This window comes from Schistocerca nitens, chromosome 6 (genome assembly GCF_023898315.1).
Source record: "Schistocerca nitens isolate TAMUIC-IGC-003100 chromosome 6, iqSchNite1.1, whole genome shotgun sequence".
Taxonomy (NCBI): Eukaryota; Metazoa; Arthropoda; class Insecta; order Orthoptera; family Acrididae; genus Schistocerca; species Schistocerca nitens.
Genome location: NC_064619.1, coordinates 380,493,080 through 380,502,488, shown reverse-complemented (window position 1 = coordinate 380,502,488; position 9,409 = coordinate 380,493,080). Strand labels below are relative to the sequence as shown.

At 42.9% G+C, this 9,409-nt stretch overlaps 1 pseudogene; it reads right to left on the bottom strand.

Annotated features, from left to right (window-relative positions):
- Window positions 1–8,969: 8,969 nt before the first annotated feature.
- LOC126263856 (5S ribosomal RNA) lies at window positions 8,970–9,087 on the bottom strand (annotated as a pseudogene).
- Between the last annotated feature and the right edge of the window lie 322 nt (window positions 9,088–9,409).

Genomic DNA, 9,409 nt, shown 5'->3' with positions numbered 1-9,409 from the left:
GAGAGCTATTCACGGTGTGTTCTCAAATATGAAACACCTCACAATAGTTGGCCACTGTAGACATAATATTCAGAAGCCACAAATTTTCGTTGATGTTATAAAGCAATTGAGGACAACCACCAATGAACTCATGGTCAGCCTCGACATCGCGTCGCACTTTACGACCCCTGTTTACGAATGTACCACTGGAAGACACAATATTTCTCCCCTAAAAAATTGAAATAATTTTGGCACGCTTTCCAACCACCAAATTTTTTTATGGTGAAGTTGTTATGAAATGAATGGTGAACGAGCCATTGGTTCGTCACTGTCACCAGCCATAGCTAATCCTGTCACAGAAGATTTTCAAGACTGAGTGTTGAACAGTCCCTCTCTGTCCAACTTGTTTCTACGGATAAGTTGACGATACATTTTTAAGCTGTCCGCAATGCAGTGAGATGCTTTAGCAGAACATTGACCACTGGAACAGTAAAAATTGCAACATAAGATTTACGATATAGGTGGAGAAGGACGTGAAGCCAACTTTCCTAGATGTATCGGTCGAACGGAAATGAGATGGACGACAAGGTCACCCATCTCAATGGGCATAGCTTTCACCATCCAGCTCAGATGAGAGCTCTGCTGAATACTGTGCAAAGGAATGGTTCAATACGAAATGTTGAAACCTGACCTGAAATTTTTCGCACAGTATACACCAAAAGAATTGCGCTATCGAAATTTTAACTGTAATAATTTTTTAAAAAAAGTTAATGTTATTCATTTTTGCCGCATGAAGGACCGCTTATTTCAGACGTTTGCACAGTCCTTACCGGCTTGTGTCCAAATCGGCCAGTAAGCATATGTAGCCATGGCTAGAGACCGTAGCGCCTCCTAACCTGAAGACCAAAGTGGCACATACGTGAATTTTATACCAAAAATGGTTCAAATCATTACCTTTTTGGACAACATGCAGTTCATGTCGACGGCTAAAATTATGCAGATGTAAATTATATAGAAGTGACAAGCAGAGGAGGGAAATTCAAGGCAGTGTGTGATGTTACACTACAGACGACTTTGATCAATAAGGTTCTAATGGTTCAAATGGCTCTGAGCACTATGCGACTTAACATCTGAGGTCATCAGTCCCCTAGAACTTATAACTACCAGTCATCGTGGTATCACAAGAAAACCGTGGGCCGCCAGCATCAAAAATTTTGAAGATGACTTTGAAATAAGCCGAAAGCGGTAGATAAACAAATATTATTGCTATCTCCGCCGTTCATTTTACCCTAAATATAGCATCAGGACATCACACACACCCATGCCCAAGGCAGGATTCGATCCTACGACCGTAGCAGTTACCTGGTTCCAGTATGAAGCGCCTAGAACCGCTCGGCCACCATGGCCGGCGATCAATAAGGACTTTAATTTGTTGACATTAAACATATTTAAGTGTCAGGAAGTCGTTTCTGAAAATATTTGTATGGAGCGTAGCCATGTATGGAACTGGAACATGGACGTTAAATAGCTAGGACAGGAAGAGAATAGAAGCTTTCGAAATGTGGTGCTACAGAAGAATGCTGAAGATTAGATGGGTAGATCACATAACTAATGAGGAGGTATTGAATAGAATTGGGGAGAAGAGGAGTTTGTGGAACAACTTGACGAGAAGAAGGGAGCGGTTGGTAGGACATGTTCTGAGGCATCAAGGGATCACAAATTTAGTATTGGAGGGCAGCGTGGAGGGTAAAAATTGTAGAGGGAGACCAAGAGATGAATACACTAAGCAGATTCAGAAGGATGTAGGTTGCAGTAGGTACTGGGAGATGAAGAAACGTGCACAGGATAGGGTAGCATGGAGAGCTGCATCAAACCAGTCTCAGAACTGAAGACCACAACAAGAACAAAACATTTAATAGCAATTTCTATACCACAGTTCTTATGATAATCTGTGAATAATATATACTTTGCTTACAATGAAACAGTTCCTTGCTTATTCCCTATAGTCATCACAGACATGCGAAGTTTCAATTAGATGACGAAAAAAAAAACTGGTTTCCTTACACCAGCCTCACCTGATAAAAGAAGAATTGATACATTCAGGCACTTCAACGTCGTTACTAGTTTTATTGAGACAGAACTGGGCTGGATTAACAAATGGTCGTGGGCGTCGTTCTGCATATTGTGCTGCGTACCAGGCGTACTTGATAAAGTTTTGTAAAACGTGTTGATGCAAACTGACAATTCTTCTTGTCTGAAGTGTAACAACACTGCTCCGCTGATAAATCTGAAATGACAGAGAGCTGTCTAAAATTGTATACCCCGACAATTTCCTGAAAATTTCTCAATACTGCTCTGAATCACACTATTATTACTGGTTGTAACTATAATTGTATTAACAGTCTTTTTCGTGGTTTCCTAAAGACAGAGGAGCCGTTAAGTCTGTCCCAGGAGTCCAACAGAAACAATGAACTGGCTCAAATGGCTCTAAGCACTATGCGACTTAACTCCTGAGGTCATCAGTCGCCTAGAACTTAGAACTAATTAAACCTAACTAACCTAAGGACATCACACACATCCACGCCCGAGGCAGGATTCGAACCTGCGACCGTAGCGGTCGCTCGGAAGCACCTACAACCGCACGGCCACTCAGGCCGGCCAAAACAATGAACTATTTTCTTTAAATGATAAAAAGATGTTTCGAATGTAACAGTTTTGCTACGTCGATTGCAAGATTTTTGTAGGTAAACACTCCAACTTGAAAATTCGTTTTCTTGCCGTTTAGCCCAATGATCTTAAAGATTCTGATGGAATGTTATCTATCCCTTGTGCCTTATTTGATCTTAAGTCTGCAAACCTCTTTCTAATTCTTGTTCTATCGTCTCATCATACAAGTTCTCCCCTCTAACAGAGGCCTTCAATGTACTCTTTACCCCTATCCTCCCTCTCCTCTACACGCAACAGTGGAATTCCCATTGCACTCTCGCGTCGATCGCCCTGGCTTTTAATTTCACCGAAAGTTGTTTTGACTTTTCGGTATACAGACACAATCTTTCCGACAAATCATTTCCTTTCGGTTGAATTTTCTCATGTTGAGAAATAAGAAGGAGCGATCTGTTTTATTTGGTAAAAAGCTCTCTATAGCCAAGATCACATAAATACTACTTTGTCATCGACAATCGGTTTCGACTCACTTTGCTGCCATCTTCAAAAATTTTTGTTATAAAGCTTGTTCATTGTGAGTTGAAATCGCATACCAAGTTGTCATATTAGTGAATAAAATGTACCACATGACACAAAGCTTTGTCAGGAAAATAATTCGTTTTCGATTTTTCACACTTATTATCCACCTTACCTTTCCTGCACTTCCTACTTATTTCTTAAGTGATTTGCATTTCTGTATTCCTGAATATCCACAAACATCAGTTTTCATGCGTCTTTCTTTAGTCGATCAACTGAAGTACTTCTTCTACCACCCTGAGTTATTTGCAGTTATCGTCCTTGTGCCTATGTTTTTCTTTCCTGATCCCGTGATTGCCCTTTTAGATATTTCCATTCCTCTTCAACTGAAATACCTTGTGAGCTATTTATTACTGCAGAGAACTTCAAACTTACCTCATCATTCCATAGTATTTCCACATCCCTCTTCTTTGTGCATTCATTCTTCCTGACTACTCTGTTAAACTTCAGCCTATACTTCATAATTACTAAATTTTGATCCGAGGCTAAGCCCATGGATAGGCCTTACAGTCCTTTATCTGATTTCGGAATATCTGCGTGACCATGATTTATGTACACGGCCTTCTATACCATCCTTAATCAATTTAGTACACATATTACTTATTGTCTGTGGAGAGGTAATTGGAGGTAAGAATCACGTAGCTCCCTTATGGATGGGAATGGTGCTGAGAAAGGTGGGTAACCTTTGACATCTAGGCTGCCCTGAATGACAGGTGTGCTGTGCAGTTTGCATCAAAATGCGTCCCATAAAGTAGATGAGCGTATGGGCCCACTTGAGCAGAAAGAGGTGGGCGAAGGAGCTGGATAGCAAGGGGGGCAAGGATCAGGTGGACACAGAAAGGGGAATTTAGAAGAGGGACAGATGGAGATTAAAGGATGATACACACGAGGAGGAGAATATGGGCAAGAAAGAAGATGAGGAGAGGGACAGAGAGAGAGATAGAATGGGAAGGTCACCAGATATAGGGTTGAGGAAGATGGAGAAAGAAGGTGCATTGTATGAGGTATGTGAAAGATGATGACAGGTAGTGAGCAGGTTGTGGGGGTACAGGTGGACAAATGGCCAACGTATTTTGTATGCTCTGTATCCTCTCCAATTGATCAATAGTATCAAAATGTCTATCCATCTCGTGTTTGGATGTCTCCAAAACCTAGCCGTCTCACCTCACTAAGTCCAGCAACGTCCAACCTCTACCCCCGTATCTCCTTTGTAACGTGTTTCAGTCTTCTGAATTTTCTCTATGTCCTGGCATTCCTGATACCTATTATTGCTGTTTTTTAGGGGGGGGGGGGGCAAACGTCGTCGGCTTTAAGCTTGTCCAGCTGTCTTTTTCTGCTGTTCCTTCAATCATGTATTATTAACAGTGCCGCTGACTGCCCCAAACTCCCTAGTGTGGTGGCTGGGCTTCAAACTTTCCACACTTTATTTAAAGTTCAGGTTAAAATGAACAGTCGAGCCCCTATGGTTGGTGCTGGCAACTCATCAGTTTTCTCATGATATCACGATCGTACCAGTCATCGTGGTATCACGAGAAAACCGTGGGGTCGCCAGCACGAAACATTCTGGCTTTGACATAAGCCGAAACCGGTAGATAAACACATATTTTTGCAGTCTCCACTGTTCATTTTAGCCGAAATATAGCATCAGATCGCTGCTGTCCATAGAAAATGTTGTCTAAATTTATTATTTTAAGTGTTAACGCCCAACATGTGAGCGTCCCCGGCCCATCCTTTATTTTTCAAAGGGTTCAGATGGCTCTGAGCACTATGGGACTTAACATCTGAGGTCATCAGTCCCCTACAACTTAGACCTACTTAAACCTAACTAACCTAAGAACATGACACACATCGATACCCGAGGCAGGATTCGAACCTGCGACCGTAACGGACGCGCGGTTCTACACTGAAGCACCTAGAACCGCTCGGCCATACCGGCCGGCTCTTTATTTTTCGTTTGAGATGATAGGAAAAGGACAAGTTTAGGATAGGGCAAAAATTTGCTGTTGTGGGACACACTTTAGCTCTCCCCTTCGGCCTGCCTGACTTGGGTGACCCTTCTGGTAGCTGAATTAGCATCAGCACAACCATCCAGATCCCGAGCACGCAAACCTCCTCACCTGAATGTGGAGTGCTACGTTAAGGTGGTCGAAGGATGGTGATTCCGTGAGCAGGCAATAAGGTGTTGGACATCCACGCCTCATTACAAAACATGCAGCTTTGAGACTTGCGTTTTCTACAAAACAGTATACAACCTCGACCAGACGATAAACTCCTAAGGAACTGCAATTCAACGTCGATCATCGAGTGCCCCGTGAAATAATAATTTACCGTGTTGTTGTGTCAACATGGCAACACATAGGGGTTGCCTGTAGTAGAGTCCCATGTACAACAAGATGTGTTAAATGGTGCACCCAAAAATACTTGTGCGTGCACCAGCACTGTTCTCTGCAACATCTAACGGAATGACTCCTCGAAAACTGCACCGTGGCGTGGAAGCAGGGTGGAAGAGGGGTTTGAGGGCCATTAGGCCAGGGTAAGCAACTGGGCTTCCATAGAACGTGTGGTAGTAATTGAAGGCACCATGATAGCTACAGAGTATGTGAACGTTGTAGTGGAGGATCTGCATCCCTTTATGCCTTAGTCGTCCCCGACAATGACAGCTTCTTGCAGGATAACTGGCTGCTTCACAAGCCCAGAATCGTACAGTGTTTTGAGGAGCATGATAGTGAACTCAAGTTGATGTCATGGCCACCAAATTCCCCTGATCTGAAAAGGATAGAACATATCTGGGATACTAGCGAGTGCCACCTGCAGACCCACAAACTACCGACGCTTAAGTTACGGGAATTGCTTGACTTTTGTATAGACATTTGGTGCCACCTAACGCCAGAAATGTGCCAAATATTTGAATAAGAACTATATTTTGTAGGGACACAGGCAACTTATTTGTATTCCAGGTAACTGAAGACTGCCCACTAACTCAGGCTGCTCCAAGGTGCCCAGATATTACACGTTTCATTAATCATATTAGGTATGAATATAAGAAAGGACAGTTCAATTAGAAGTTTCAATTTATTGTGCGACGAATATCACACTCTATGTAAGAATTTAGTGTAAAAAAGTTAAACAAGGCACCCAATTACGGAGCTCACGTCTCGTTAATTTTTAGCTCATTCTGGCTCCCGTGTTTGTGAGCTCGCTACTCTATTGTGCATGTATTGTACGATGCTGATTTCCATCAGCATCGAATCCTAGAGTTTCTACGTTACCCTCAGACTGCAAGCCTATTCGCACTCAGCTGTTTCTTGTACACCTTTTTTTGAATCATCAGTCCCCTGGCTGGTCTGATGCGGCCCTCCGCGAATTACTATCCTGTGCCAACCTTTACATCTCACAGTGGCACTTTCAACCTACGACCTCCGTTATTTGCCCGATGTGTTCCAATCTCTATCTTATTCTGCGCTTTTTAACCTTTACAGTTCACTCTAGTACCATCGAAGTTATTCCGTGATGTCTTAACAGAAGTAGTTTCAGCCTATCATTTCTTATTGCCAGTGTTTTCGACCTATTCTTTTCCTCGCCGATTCAGTGAAGACCCTCATGATTCCTTATCTTACCAGCCGCTCCAATTTTCAACATTCCTCTGTAGCAGAACAGGTCAAATGCTTGGATACTCTTCTGTTCCGATTTTCCCATTGCCCATGTTTCATTGCCACACAATACTGTGCTCGAAACATCCATTCTTAGACTTTTTTCTCACATTAAGACCTCTGTTTGAGACTAGGAGACTTCTCTTGGCCAGGAACGCCCTAGTTGCCAGTGGTAGTCTGCTTTTTATGACCTCTTTGCTCCGTCCGTATGGGTTATTTTGCTGCACAGGTAGCAGAACTTCATCTACTCCGGGCCCATCTCTATGTTCGCATTTCTGCAAATTCTCATTACATTCATTTTTCTTCGATTTAATCTCAGTCCATATTCTGTACTCATTAGTCTGTTCCTTCCATTCTGTAGGTTCTGTAATTATTCTTCACTTTCACTGAGGATAGCCAAGTTACCAGCGAATCTTATCATTGCTGTCCTTTCACCTTGAATTTCAATCCTACTCTCGAATCTTTCTTTTATTTCTATTATTTCTTCTTCAATGTATGGATTCAACAGTAAGAGTGAAAGACTATATCCTTATCTTACACCATTTTAATCCGAATCTTTTGTTCTTGGCCGTGCGGTTCTAGGCGCTACAGTCTGGAACCGAGCGACCGCTACGGTCGCAGGTTCGAATCCTGCCTCGGGCATGGATGTATGTGATGTCCTTAGGTTAGTTAGGTTTAATTAGTTCTACATTCTAGGCGACTGATGACCTCAGAAGTTAAGTCGCATAGTGCTCAGAGCCATTTTTTGTTCTTGGGCTTCCAGTTTTATTGTTAAGTCTTCATTCTTGTACATATATAATACCACCCGTCTTTCCACATAACATACCCCTATTTTTCTCAGAATTTCGAACACTTTGCAACCATTTTACACTGTCGAACGCTTTCTCCAGATTGACAAATCCTATGAACGTGTCTTGATTTTTCTGTAGTTACGCTTCCATTGTCAACCGCAACGTCGCAACTGCTTTTCAGAAGCAGACTGTTTGTCAGCTAAGAGGTCTTATTTTTTTGTATTCTTCTGTCTTTTATAAAGGTAATTTACAGGCAGCTGAGATCGAAGATGGGCCTTGGGCAAGTCTCATCGTGGCCAATAAATTGACTAAGTAATTCAGGTCTTCATTAATGTGTTCTGAGAGGCTGTGATTGTGCTAGAAAGAATCAGCTAGACAAAATAAGCCCTTTTTTAAGGCACACTGTTACATTTGATTACAAAAGCAGCATAGATGCACTGTAAGAAGAGGAGTCACGACGTGATGACTGACGAGAATAGCCGCGTTGATTTGAAACGAAAGCCGGTAATCGCTACTGACTGCCTGCCGATCGCTGTCAACCTTAAATAGCAGATACCACGGTCTGCTGGGCCTAATAGGTCAATAAATAACAATATCACAAAAATATTTTGTATGTAATATTGCCCAACTCATTCACTAGGCATACCTCTTCTGCTCTTGTATAAGTTGATAGAGACAACAATGTCCACTAGTTAATGTCATCAGCGTTCAAAAATCTACAAATAACAGTCGATATCATTCGACATCTATCGATTCAAGTAGTCCCATCAGCCACCATGCTAAATGAGTGAGGTTGCAAGACGTCGCTTGCATAAATATATGTCCGAGTGAAGCTAAGTGTTATTATCTTTACATTAAAAAAAATATTGTGTTGGCCATAGCCTTCGCATCGTGTGCTACTCACATAAGTCTTCTATATGAATTAGTGAATTTCCTCATGGCACTTTTGTTGACCTATCACTTTCAGAAGTCAAATTAATAATGAAATAATTACTGTAATAATACTGAAACTTAAATTGACGGTGGATCAACGTACTCCCACAGTAAAATAAAAACAGTAAATAGTAGTGGAAGCGTGCATGAAAACGAAACGAAACGAAACTCCTCCCGAACAGGCCATGGAGGCCCAACGGTACCAACCGGCCGTCGTGTCATCCTCAGCTCACAAGCGCCACTGGATGCGGATATGGAGGGGCATGTAGTCAGCACACCGCTCTCCCGGCCGTATGTCAGTTTCCGAGACCGGAGCCGCTACTTCTCAGTCAAGTAGCTCCTCCGTTTGTCTCACAGGGGCTGAGTGGACCCCGCTTGCCAACAGCACTCGGCAGACCGGATGGTCACCCATCCAAGTGCTAGCCCAGCCCGACAGCGATTAACTTCGGTGATCCGACGGGAACCGGTGTTACCACTGCGGCAAGGCCGTTGGTAGCATGCATGTTCACAAAATAATGACAACTTTTATTAAACCTTTAGTAATTACAGCTTTATTAGGAACTACACTCCTGGAAATGGAAAAAAGAACACATTGACACCGGTGTGTCAGACCCACCATACTTGCTCCGGACACTGCGAGAGGGCTGTACAAGCAATGATCACACGCACGGCACAGCGGACACACCAGGAACCACGGTGTTGGCCGTCGAATGGCGCTAGCTGCGCAGCATTTGTGCACCGCCGCCGTCAGTGTCAGCCAGTTTGCCGTGCATACGGAGCTCCATCGCAGTCTTTAACACTGGTAGCATGCCGCGA